This window comes from Octodon degus, unplaced genomic scaffold, assembly GCF_000260255.1.
Source record: "Octodon degus isolate 3935 unplaced genomic scaffold, OctDeg1.0 scaffold00090, whole genome shotgun sequence".
In the NCBI taxonomy this organism is placed as follows: domain Eukaryota; kingdom Metazoa; phylum Chordata; class Mammalia; order Rodentia; family Octodontidae; genus Octodon; species Octodon degus.
This window is the reverse complement of record NW_004524666.1, coordinates 1,128,202-1,141,533: the sequence shown is the minus strand read 5'-3', so window position 1 is coordinate 1,141,533 and position 13,332 is coordinate 1,128,202.

Genomic DNA, 13,332 nt, shown 5'->3' with positions numbered 1-13,332 from the left:
GAAACTAAGAAAAATCTAATGACCTCTTAAGGGAGTTTGGAGAAAGATTCTTCCTCAGTTTCCACTAACGTCTGCACTCTGGAATGACCCCTTCACTGAAGTTCCACAGAGATCCAAAAGTATCAATGACAAAACCGAGATAATATTGAATCAGTGATTAAGTTTGGACAATAACTTATTGTTAAACACTAGATAGGTAATTCATGATCAAAAATACATGCTCTAAAATTTGAATGTTTTTTGGAGTGTTGGTTTAAGCCCTACCACATGGTACAACTTGGTAAATGTGTTATATATTTTGAAAATATTTCATTGTGCTATTAGAATGTCAAGAGCTAAAGCTGTTCAGGTAAACTTAGGTGACAGTGTCTCTACAAGCAGATAATATTTCTTCTGGTTTTTGGTCTGCTTGCTCTACTAATTATTTAGGAAGGATTACTGAAATCTCCTCTTGAGGTACATTTCTTTTTGCATATTCCTTTCCTATCTTTTGACTGTTTATTATTAAACATGAGATATGATTGGTGAGATATGATATTATGTTAATTAATTTTCCTCCTTATCACTATGAATTTCTCTTGTCAGGACCTAATGATTTTTTCACCTGTTTAATTGTGAAGCTTGTAACTGAAGGAAATTTCTTATGGAAAAGATTTTATTCTCATTTGTCAAATAACAACTGTTATTCACTGAAGCATATAGACCCTTTACAGTTAGTGTAAATATTAGTATGGTTGGATTTTTTATGTATGCTCTTTGCTATTTATTTTATTTTTCCACTTGGGGTTTTGGAAGCCATTTATTTTAGTACTATTTTTCATTAGGGAAAGTTGGTCACACATAATGTTTGCATTCCTTGTGAGGAACTGTATATAATATATCTCAATACTATTTTCTCCATTCATCTCTTTATCCCTTCTTTTTGTACATATTTGCAATACATTATGTTTACATCCCTTGTGTAGAGTTAGTACCCGTACATAGCACATTTTAATTCCTTCAGTGTTCTCTTTCCCTTCCATTCTGTACCCCTAAACAAGTTGGTCCCCTTCCCCTTTGAAAAAGGTCAAATTCCCTACTTCTTATCATCTTAGACTTTATTTTTCTTTTTAGGTCCATTTTGGGTTTCTCACAAAAATTAAAATTGCTGTATAAGCTTGTGTGTCTGATATACTCCACTTAACATTATTGTCTTGAAGCATATCCATTTTCCTACAAATGATTCAAATTTTCTTCATGAAAGAGTACTACTTTGGTGTATGTAAATACCAAAATCTTTATCTATTCATCTGTTGATATACGTACAGACCATCTCCAACCTGTAGCTTTATGAATTATTGTACGATTATATTGGTATGCGTGTCCTGTCATAGTATCATAACTTTAACTCTTTCAGTATCATACCTACAAGGGGAATAGCTTGGTCAAATGGAATTTGTATGTTTAATTATTTTGAGAAATCTCCATACTTCTTTTGAAAATAGATATATAACTTCTTTCAGATTAGATTCTTCTTTTATGATTCCATTTTATCTAATTTTTAACTCCAAGAACTAGGAAAGCCAAAAGCTGCTTAGAAAATAAATGTAGAGATAAAAAGTATCTTAAGAGATTTAACATAGAAAATGAGAAATGGGTACTTTTAAGCTTAACTTCCTTTCAGAATGTATAACTAAGTTCAACAATTTGCATATAGCTTGTATTTAATTATCTATTTTGCAATTGTCCTTATTTCGCTTCAGAAATGTTTCAGAAATATGATGGCATATGACCACAAAAATCAAGTAAATTACAGTAAATATATTCCACTCCTGTGTTTGTGAAATAGGAGAAACTGTTCTCTATAGTTTCCACATCCATTTTATGGGAAAATCATCTTTACAAATGATAATGCATCATTTTTGCAAATTCATTCTGATCCATGCATTATAGTCCAATTAGGAGTGAACCTGGCTTGAAAGAAACAGCCTAAGAATTTTAAATTCAGGATTGAAGAAAAGAAGTTTTATGGAAACACACACAAAATAAAGACACTAATTTAACAAATGAAGGATGGTAAAATTAAAATAGTTCAGGTTTTTCTTTAAGTAAAATTTCCAGAGTTAAAAAAATTAGCTTTTAAAAAATCTTGTGGTACTTTAGCAACTTCAGAAAGAAAAGTTCAACCATTTTCAAGTTTAATGCATTTTAAAGGGTATTTGTTACTACCTTGACAATCCTACTGTATCAATGGTACAAAAACTCTAAAAATACATGAGATTTTGGAAGCTTTCTAATGCAGTGAGAGATTTCTCCAGCTTCTCTGGAACAACCCAACACTGAAATCATGAACTAAAGTCCCAGGCATTGTATGGTTCATTTATGGTTCTCTTCTCATAACAAGTGCAAGTAAGAAATTCCTTCTTCAAATGTTTGATTAGATCCCAGAACTGTATTTTGGTTTATTTGACTTGAAATGCAGGAAAGTGATCAGAGCCATGAAATACAGACACAGCATTGCGTGAAATCACAGCCTCATATTTGCTATATTCAACGTATTTTTTGTACATATTTTTCCATTATAATTATAGTCTCACTGATAATCCACCCACTTAACAAATAGTTGAACATTTACTATATGCTGTTCTAAACATGAGTGTACCAAAAGGTTCAAAATATCTATATATTTAGGACCTATGGGAGAAAATAAATAACATATTAAATGAATTATATAACATCTTACTGAATACTGAATACTATGGAAAATAAAATGATCTGAATGTATTTGGGAGTGCTAAGGAGATAGGGGAGGTTTACAATTTAGATAGTATGATCCCATTTGGCTTTACTGAGAAGCTAAAACCTCATTTGCAAATTATACTCAAAAGTTGTAAGGGAAGAACACTGTTATAAGAATGAGATGTGGTGGGACATAACATGATGAGAAAGACTGTTATAGGCAGGTTCATAATTTACCTCCAGGGCCAGCCAAACACCTCAGCAGATTAAAGTGCCTGCTTCTAGAGAGACAGATGCAGGGCCCTGAAGCTCTATTCATTGGCTGCTTCTGCACCAGCCCTGCCCCTGGGGCACGCTGAAACAGCAATTGAGATTTGGCTTGGTAGTGTGCGCCTGTAATCCCAGCATTTAGGGGATTAAACAGGAGGCTGTAAACAGGGAGCACTATGAGTCTGATCTACACAGTGAGACCCTGTAGACCCTGTCCTAAAATTAAAAATAAAAAAATATCTCCAAGTACCTGACAGGTAGAAGTGAATAGAGATGTTGCAGAAAGAGGAATTTTTTACCTTATTCATAACTTCAATATTTTTAATACTGTAAAAAGCAAGATATTTGCTGAAACCAAGAATAAAGAATAAGAGGGAACAATTTAAACAAAAAAATATAGAGAATATTCTTGTAACAAATAAAAAGTAGATACATGTCCTATAGAAAACTAGGGAAACGGATGTTTTTCCAGAGCTTTCTTGAAGTTTATGTTTGTAAGTATTTTTTAAACTTTTTAAACATTTATTTATTTATCTATTTATTTATTTGTTATAGGATCTTGCTACACAGCTTGTCCGTATAATAATCCACCTGTCTAAGCCTCCCTAGTGCTGGGATGGCAGGCGTGCTCTACTATGCCCATTTTCAGTGGCCAGCACGGCATGCCAAAGTTTCCAGGGTGGAATGGCACCTGGTACCAGAGATAGATGCTTGCACTTATCAGGCGGACACTTAGACTGCCCGGCTATCTCCCCAGCTCCTGTAGTCATAAATTTAAAATTACAGAAGCATGCATGGTTTATTTATTTTGTTTGTCTGAGTCAGCCACATAGATATATACTAAAATTTTGTTTTAATTAGAAATGTAATTTTAACCAGTGTGTAGAAACTGAAGAGGTTCCAGTGAGCTAAAGACATATGGAAGTATTTGAAGTTGTGAGTGAAGTGAAGACCCAATAATATGGAATACTGGGCTCTTTTAGAATATTTTGCTGAGTTAACACACCTATAATATTCAAATAACGGAACTAAACAAAAAAAGGGGATACAGATGAATGACCATTTTGTACCTGTGCATTCAAAATGGTTAGGATAGATATATAGTTATATTCTCTTAATGAATAGAGGGATTTGTTCTAATAGTGTTTGTAAATAGGATAACATGTTTGCATCTTGTACGGCAATTAACCACTAGGAAGAATGTATACAGTGTGTTAATTATTGAAATTGTCCTACCAATTTGGTTTGAAACCGCCTCATTGCTATTTGTTTCTCAATAGAATTATAGAAAAAAAATTAAAAAATTCCATATGTGATTAATAATATGATCAATGTTGAAATATGTATAAGATTAGTTATACCTGCTGTGGTTTCAAACTAAAAATGTTTTTAAATCTAAAAAAAATAAAATGAAGTAGTGATGTAAATTCACTGTAATAGAAGGTTGCTGGAGGCATGAGAATAATGGAAAAGAAATAGGGCAAATATAAACAACATTATACTTCAATTATACATACATATAGATAGATAGATAGATAGATAGATAGATAGATAGATAGATAGATAGATACACACACACATATATATAGCATTGAGATGGTGCACAAGTTTTTCACAGATTATTTGAGTTTTAACTATTTAGGACAAACTATTCTTACAGTTACCATGGAGAATTAACAACTGGTGGTCAACTTGTTATACTCAGCTGAATTGAACAAACGTGGTATTAGGTGCAGGAGGCCCACCTGAGGATTGTTTCCAGCAGCATAAGTGGCAGAACTGGGGAAGAAAAACACAAGGTGTTCAAAAAGCTATTGGAAGCTGTTGGTTTTCCCGGAGGAGCCAATCATGACAGCTTTCCTGAGGGAAATGGCTGTTCTTGTCATTTAAGGAGCTTGGAGCCCTGTTGTCACTGAGCATGGCTGTGGTTCCCCTTGGGTGAGTACTGGTTCTTTGACCATCACTTCCTGCCTCTGGAGGGGCAGGGGGTGGGCTGCTCATCCTCTTGGAGAACTTCTGTTGGCTTTCTCATGAGAATTCATTGTCTTCATCTCTGGAGGAGCTCAAGACCTCACTGTTGCTGAGGAAGGCTTTAGGGGAAGCTCTGGTTTTTATTTTAGCATCGCTTCCTAGCTCCAGTTCAGATCACTCAGTCTGCTAGCACAGATCCTTCATTCCATGGACAGACACTTTCTAGTGTCTGCCATTAACCTCTGGGGCTTCCCAGCACAGACCCATGCTAAAAGCCTGCTGGAGACATTGTTTAGGGCTGTAGTCCTCCATTTGTCTTCTTGGCAGGTATGTCATGGGCTCTAGGCCTCTTGTTGGACTCGTGGTGGACATTGTTAGGTACTCTGGGTGTTCAGCTGGACTCATGAAGGACACTACCATGGGATCCAGGCACTCAGCTGGATTCTTTACAAATAGTGGACAGATTTCCTGCACTCTCCTGGCATATGATTCTCTAGGTGATTATTATGAAATAATCTTATAAAATGTGTCCTGCATTGGACTGTTAGCCTTTCAAAACCTCAAACTATAACAGTTACCTTATAAAATAGGTATAGTCAGAAATCAAATCACACGGGAAACAGTTGAAAGAATTAACAACTGGGACCTGCTCTTACTGAGACGTTTTTCATGTCAAAAGAAATTACCAAAAAAGTGCGTTGGCAACCCACAAATTTGGAAAAAATAATGGCAAATAAATACTCAGACAAAGGTCTGCTGTCTAGAATTTATAAAGAACTAAAAAAAACTAGGACCCCAAAATTTAAAGACCCAATCCAGAAATGGGCATCCGAGATGAACACACGCTTCTGAGAGGATGAAACTAAAGAAGCGAATAAATATATGAAAAAATGCTCCACATCACTAGCCATCTGAGAAATGCAAATTAAAGCAGTATTGAGATATCATCTCACCCCACAAAGAATGGCTATCATAAAGAAATCACCCAACAACAAATGTTGGAGAGGCTGTGAGGAAAAAGGAACCCTTCTCCACTGCTGGTGGGAATGTAGACTGCTGCAACCATTATGGAAATCAGTGTGGAGACTCCTTAGAAAAGTTGGACTGGAAATCCCATTTAACCAGCTATTCCTCTACTGGGAATTTTCCCAGAGGATCTGAAAACATCATATCATAGTGATATATGTGTGCCTATGTTTATAGCAGCACAATTTGTGATAGCCAAATCTTGGAAACAAACAAGATGCCCATCCCCTGAGGAATGGTTGAAAAAGATGTATTTTTACACAATGGAGTATTATTCAGCTATTAAGAAATATAAACTCGAAGCCTTTATATTGAAGTAGATGCCACTTGAGCACACACTCATAAGTGAAATAACCATGCACACCTATGTAAATATCATATAATTTTCATAGTATAAGAACTCAAAAGAAGAAATATAAATAGAAACGTGTAATACAAATAAAAGGAAAGCAGGATCTCAATGACTAACTAATCAAGATAGGGAAGGAAAAAGAGCTAGGAAACATGACAATGTCAAGCCATACAGTTATATGTAGAAGATGGGCAAGGCAATGATCGTGAGAATCTCCAGAAGATTTTTTTAATCTAGCAGTTAACTGGAAAGATTCTCACCCTGATTAACTATGTATACTGATACCTGTGAACTAAGCAACTGCACTGAAGATGGTAATCTGTAATAGTAGTTTCATGCTTGGAGTGCCTGTCATTCTGGTCTTCTGAATATGGGCTGCTTGTCATGACATGCCAGTTGCTGCTGTACTGTCTCTCAGGTAGATGATTGTTCAAAAAGAAGGGGGTGGTGAATGAAGGCAAGAGACAGGAAAAGGAATATTGTGGGACTGTCCTGCTTCAAGGGTATATATGGTTAGATTTTTGGACTTATGTGTAAACATAAGAAGTATATAATTCTTTATGCCTATTTTTAAAATATATTCTAATTTTTAAATGTTTTTTCATCATATTCTGTAGGGACTTAAAGTTCTACATATCAAAACTTGATGAAAAATACCTATTCCATGTTATGCCTAAGATGTTTGATATTCAGACAGATAGTGAGGTTAAGCTTAACAGCCTAGGTTGTATGGTAATAACCACAAGCTTGTCTTCTGGATGGGTGGCAACCTAAGTTTGCAGACCAAGGCTGGAGAGAAGGGAGGGCCACAGGGAGGCCCAACATGCTGGCCCTGGCCTTCCAGGGTCAATTGAGTCTCAGGACATATGGGAGCTTGTACTGTGGCATCACGTAATTCGGTAGTGTCCCAGATTTTCTGATTGGGGGGATTGTGGGACCAAGGAGGAAAGTGTTCAATGATGTGGAGTGTGTCTAAGGAGAGTCACATGGAGAGAGGACATTCTCTCAGGCTTTCACAGAGAGCACGTTTGCCGGGCAGTGGCTTTGACTCATCCATATGTCTGACGCTGTCGTGGGTTCTAGAATCTGAGATGCAGTATCTCAGGATGGATCCTGAGGGTATTTCACTGACCTTGTCAGGCCCCAAAGCTGCAGCTCTTGTTGCATGGGTCCTGCTTTGCCTTGATCTTGGCCATCCAGCAGAAAAGTATGGAGGGAAAGTGTGGGAGGTGGAGCCATGCTGTTATGTTGAGCTGTAGGGGACTCAGGTCAACAATTTTTGGCATTGCCAGTCAAGCAGAAGACCCAGTGCTGTTATGGGCTACTGAACTCTTTTAGAATATTTTGCTGAGTTTATAAACCTATAATATTCAAATAACAGAAGTTGGCAAAAAAGGAGGATATAGATTTAGTTCCGTTTTGTATTTGTGTGTTCAAAGTGGTTAGAATGGATATAGAGTTGCATTCTCTTGATGAATGGAGGGATTTGTTCTAACGGTGTTTGTAAATAGGATGTCATGCCGCATCTTGTACGGCAATTGGCCACTGGGAGGAATGTATGCAATGTGTTGATTGTTGAGACTGTCCTACCAATTTGGTTTGAAAAATAAATAAATAAATAAATGAATAGCCAAAAATATGTATAGTCTTCATTTTACAAATTAGAACAAGAGCTGACAAGATTAAAACTTATGGCAAACCCATATTTTCTGTAGTAAACTCTACACTAAAATGAAAGTTGATTTTACACAAATTTGATTTCATTTTTATTTTACCAAGTTGTGTATGGTTTAAAAATTATATTTCTTGATATATAGCATGTTAGTGAAACATGAAAAACCCACAAAATTAACAAGTGAAAATATAAGTATAATCAATTTTTTTCTGCTTCAAATATAGCATTAATTTAATTTGTGAAAAATAATATTGTCTAACATTTACATATAATTTAATACTTTAAGAAATAGCTTAACAGCCTTTCTTATTCTTGTTGATAACTCTGATAACCCCATTATGCAGATAATATCTGCCTAATATTCTGCACAAAGAATGAATAATCTATTCAGAAGTACACAGCATTTATGGGTATATTTCTGGGATACTATGGTATCCAAAGGTGCATGCAAGTAAATTAAATCACAAAATTTGCATCATAGCATAAAGCTTAGCTAATAATTTCTGTATTAGAAATCTGTGATATATATATCCACTGAAGCATGATTTATGTATTCAAGAAAAAATATAGTAAAGTAACTACTTGTTAAGAATATTTTAAGTTATTCTTCTTTCATAGTTCTTTGAGTTCACACATTTATTTACTAATAGTGGAAATTATAGTTTGACAAATTAACATACCACATACAAAAGGTCCAATTGTATCTACTTTAAAAAACAAGTCAGAAAAATGTGTGAAAATCCTTGGAAAATTTAAGCACATATTGATTTTATTAAAAGTTAATTCAATTCTCTCAGGCTTTCACAGAGAGCAAATTGATCAAGATATGGCCATGACACAACCACATGGCTGACACTGACAAAGGATCTACAAACTGTGGTACACAGTTTCAGTGTAAACCCTGAGGGGATTTGGCTAACCTTGGCAGATACAAAAGTTACATTTCTTGTTATATAGGTCTTGATTTATCTTGATCTTAACCATTGAGAAGAAAAGTATAAACATGAGGTATACAAAGTAAAGCCATATTAATATGCTGAGCTGTAAATGGCTCAAGTTAACAACTTCTGACATTGCCAGTCCTATGGATGACCCACTACTGTTATGGACTACTGGACTATATTGGAATATTTTGCTGAATTCACACACCTACAATATTTAATTTGCAATTGAATACCCATCTTTGACAAAACTAAAAACAAAAAAGGGGATACAAATGAAGTACCATTTTGTATCTGCATATAAAAAATAGTTAGGATATATATACAGCTACTTTCTCTTAATTCAATGAGAAGAAAGACTTGTACTAACATTGTTTGGACAGGATATCATGCCTGCATCTTGTACTATGAATAACCACTACGAAGACAACAATATGCAATGTATTAATTATTGAAACTGTCTTGTTAATTGATTTTGAAACTGTTTCATTGCTATTTGTTTCTCAATTAAATTAATAAAAAATAAAAATAAAAGTTAATTCATGTTTTTAAATGTGCAGGATAGGGGGTCTGTCCATTAGCTCAGGTGTTTAATGCCTACTGAAACAAAACAGTCAGGCTCAGGATGCTGTGGTTTGATCCCCTCATCCTCAAGCCAAACCAGACCAGGGCTGAAGGTATACTGAATGTCCCCCAAAATCTGTGTAGCATTAAGTTTTAATAATTTTAATTTTCAATAGTGTCATGGATAAGAAATTAAATCCTAGTTGATGCCTTCATTTACTTTATACAGTATATACAGTATGTGTACAGTGATGTACAGATATACAGTGATACACAGATGTACACACAGTATATATAGTGATAGACAGATATATACACAGTATTTACAGTGATGTTTTCAACATTTTCAGGAAGATACCTGGTAGGGGAACAGCTGAGTCAAATGAAACTTCTAGATTTTTTAAAAATCTCCAATCTTATTTCCACAGTGGTTGTACCAATTGATTTTCAAACCAAGAATGGAGAAGTGTTCCTTTCCCACAAAATCCCCACCAGCATTTGTCATTGGTTGAATTTTTTATGTAAGCCATTCTATCAGGAGTGAAATTGAATCTCAGTGTTGTTTCAATTTGCATATATCAAGTGACTACTGATTCTGTGGGGAAAACAACGGTGTCTTAGTTACTTTTTTCTCATTGCTGAGACAAAATACACAATACCCAATGTCAGGGTGGAACAAGCTTACTTAGCTTAAAATTTTTAGGTTTCAATCCATAGTTGGCTAGCTGCAAGGCAAGGTGATAGGTGACAGAGGGTTATTGAAGAGAACATTTCCTGGCACTCACAAGGTAGCAAAAGAAACAAAAAGAAAAATTTCATTCTTCTCTTATATTGTATTCAGTCTACTTATAATAGGGTGGTGACAATCCAGGCAATGAAATGATTTAGCAATCACTCAGTCTTTAATCCTAACAGTTAATCCTAGCAGTGCACCATGAGTCAATTACACTCTCTAGACTCAGTCACCTCTGAAGAAGACTGAGCCATGAATGAATGAGGATTTTGGGTGGATATATACACAAAAATGGTAGCAGTCTACCCTTGTACTCTCAAAGACTTATGTACATTCCTTTACCCAAAGAGCATTTAGTTCCTCTCTGTTTTCCAAGTTCTTAAATTTTCAACATTGCTGAAAGTCTAAAATCCAGCAGAGCAACATTAAGTCCTACAGTTGCACTTCCAGAAATTCAGGAAACCTGTGGCAAATTGTGATTTTCAAAGTGCTTGTCAGCTTAGCTTCTACGGCATTTCTAGTGTTTTTAGATTCCATGACTCTTCTTTCTTGAGTTGGCTCTGCTCCATCCTTACAGTTGTCTGCAGATGATCTACTTTCCAGGTTTCTCAAAAATTCTGGATTCTCCATTACACCTTTTTCTGCACATTCACAGTTACACACATTGCCCTCTCCAGGGAACAGGTGCCTTAACTCCTAAGCCTTTGGCGTAAATCCGGGTGGAAGTGTTTCTAACCCACAACTCTTCCATTCTGCATGTACCTAAAACCAGCCACCACATGGATGATGCCAAGTCTGCTTCTTGACTATAGTAGCTGAGTGCTAGGATCGCTAAACTTTCTGAACATAATTCTTAGAGACAAGTGTTCTAGACCACCACATAAGTTACTTTCATTCTGTAACATAGGGTTTTGAAACTTTCTTCTCAAACCAAAGATTTTCCCTTTTGAAACTTTGAAGATGCAAAGGCTGAAGTCCTGCTCCTTTTTGTGATGTCCTCAGGCTGTATTTTCTAATCTCCTGATACTTTTCCTCAGTCAAGATGATGCATCATCTTTCCATTTCACAGCTCTATGGACACTTCCTATATGGCCAAACTCAAAATATTTTAAATCATTCTGCTAAGTTTTTATTATTCATTTTCAACATAGATCTGGATAAATGTTCTGAAAAGCCATGCCACCACCTGCACATTAGACTGCTTCAAAATTTCTTCTGCCAGATTAATTAGTTTGCTGCCCTCAATCTCAGTCTTGGACAAAGTGTTTGGATATAAGCAAAATGCAAACACACTTTCTGCCAAGCCATAACACACATTTTTTTTAGTATAACAGAAAATGCAGTCCTTCTCCCCAGGAGAAATTTCCCAAGCCTTTTCTTTACTGGCATCATTTCTATCAGCACTTAAGTCTTCTTAGCTCTGACTAGAATCTCCCATCAAATGCAGTCTATGGTATTCTACTCATACTTTTTTTAGCTGGGATCTCAGCCTTTACTATCTCATTCCATCCTCCCAAGTCAACTCCAAAATCTCCTAAACCACCTGGTCAGGTATAGCCACAGCAACAACCCCACTTCTCTGGTACTAAAATATGTCTCAGTTGCTTTTCTGACACCCAAAGTTACATGGAGAAATATTTATTTGGCTTACAGTCTTGAAAGGTTTCAGTCCATATTTAGCTGACTCCAAGGCAGAGTGGCACATGGCAGAGGGGCATACAGAGGAGAACAGATGGGATTTTATTTTTGGATAAAATTCTTGTGACATCTCTGGTTTTTAACCTACAAGATTATTTACTACATTTGACTATAGTCAAGTGTCCAAGAAGCAATTGAGCTACTTTTTAAAATGTCACACAAAATACTATTGGCTTCTTTAACCAACTACACAACATTTATTTTCTTATTCATATTATTTACAGGAAACTTAGGACACATTTGACAATTTTTATTTCTTATGTTTTACTTGGCAACCTCTGAAATGGATTTAACTATACCATGAAAACTGACAAAAATAACTGGTAAGCATTTATAAAAACTAACACTTATGTGGGAGATAGTCACAACTTCCAAAAATATTTAGATGATTAAATGTTTCACTAGGTTTGTTTTTGTCTTTAAATAAAATAAAATATAAACTATTAATCTTAAACTGTGATTACTTAGGAGGAATGTCACTGCTTTAGAATTAATTCTGATTATTTCTCAACACGAATTGAGCATTTATACTAGCCAAATTGGTATAAGCAAATGAGAAAAAGAAAATATATTGTTTTCTCCATATAGCAGAAAATTCAAGACCAAGAGTGACATAGCTTGATTTCTACCACTCTATAAATTTAGGATACACTTGCTATTGTACACTTCCTTGGTTACGAATCATGATCAGCACGGCACAAAAATAATATTCTTATAATTGTCACCTATACTTTATAAATAATAACCGTGTTTATCATTACTAAATAAACTTCTCAAGAGCAATGTACTGTCCTATAGAAACATATTAAAGATCTTTACTTGAAAATTTTTTACAGTAAACAGACTAAAGAATTTTCAAATTTTACATTTTTGAATTATGTGAATAAGACTCTTTTTTATTGCAGTACTGTGGATTGAACTCAGGCCCTTGTACTTGCCAGGCAAGCACTTATTCTACTGAGCCATATCCCAGCCCATAAATAAGATTCTTAAGAGCACCATATGACGTCGTTCAGAAAATAGGTAAACGTTCATAAATACAGTACCAGAAATGACTCTGAAAAATCTTACATTTAATATAAAAGTGAAGTTGCATTATTTCTGACTGTGTTACATCATGAATGTCTTATACATTACATGAACATATATCAACACATTAAACATTCTACTTCTATTTCAGTGATATTTACATCACTGAAAACTGGATATTTAATTTGTCTATAATTAAAACAATATCTAACCTTAAAAACATTATGTTCTATTGTGTAAAGTACAGTAACTTTAATATAGTAAAAGAAACACTGAAATCCAATCATACCAAGAGACATTATTAATTTATGACAATGCTCATTAACATATTTGATTATGAGGAGATAAAGAAAAA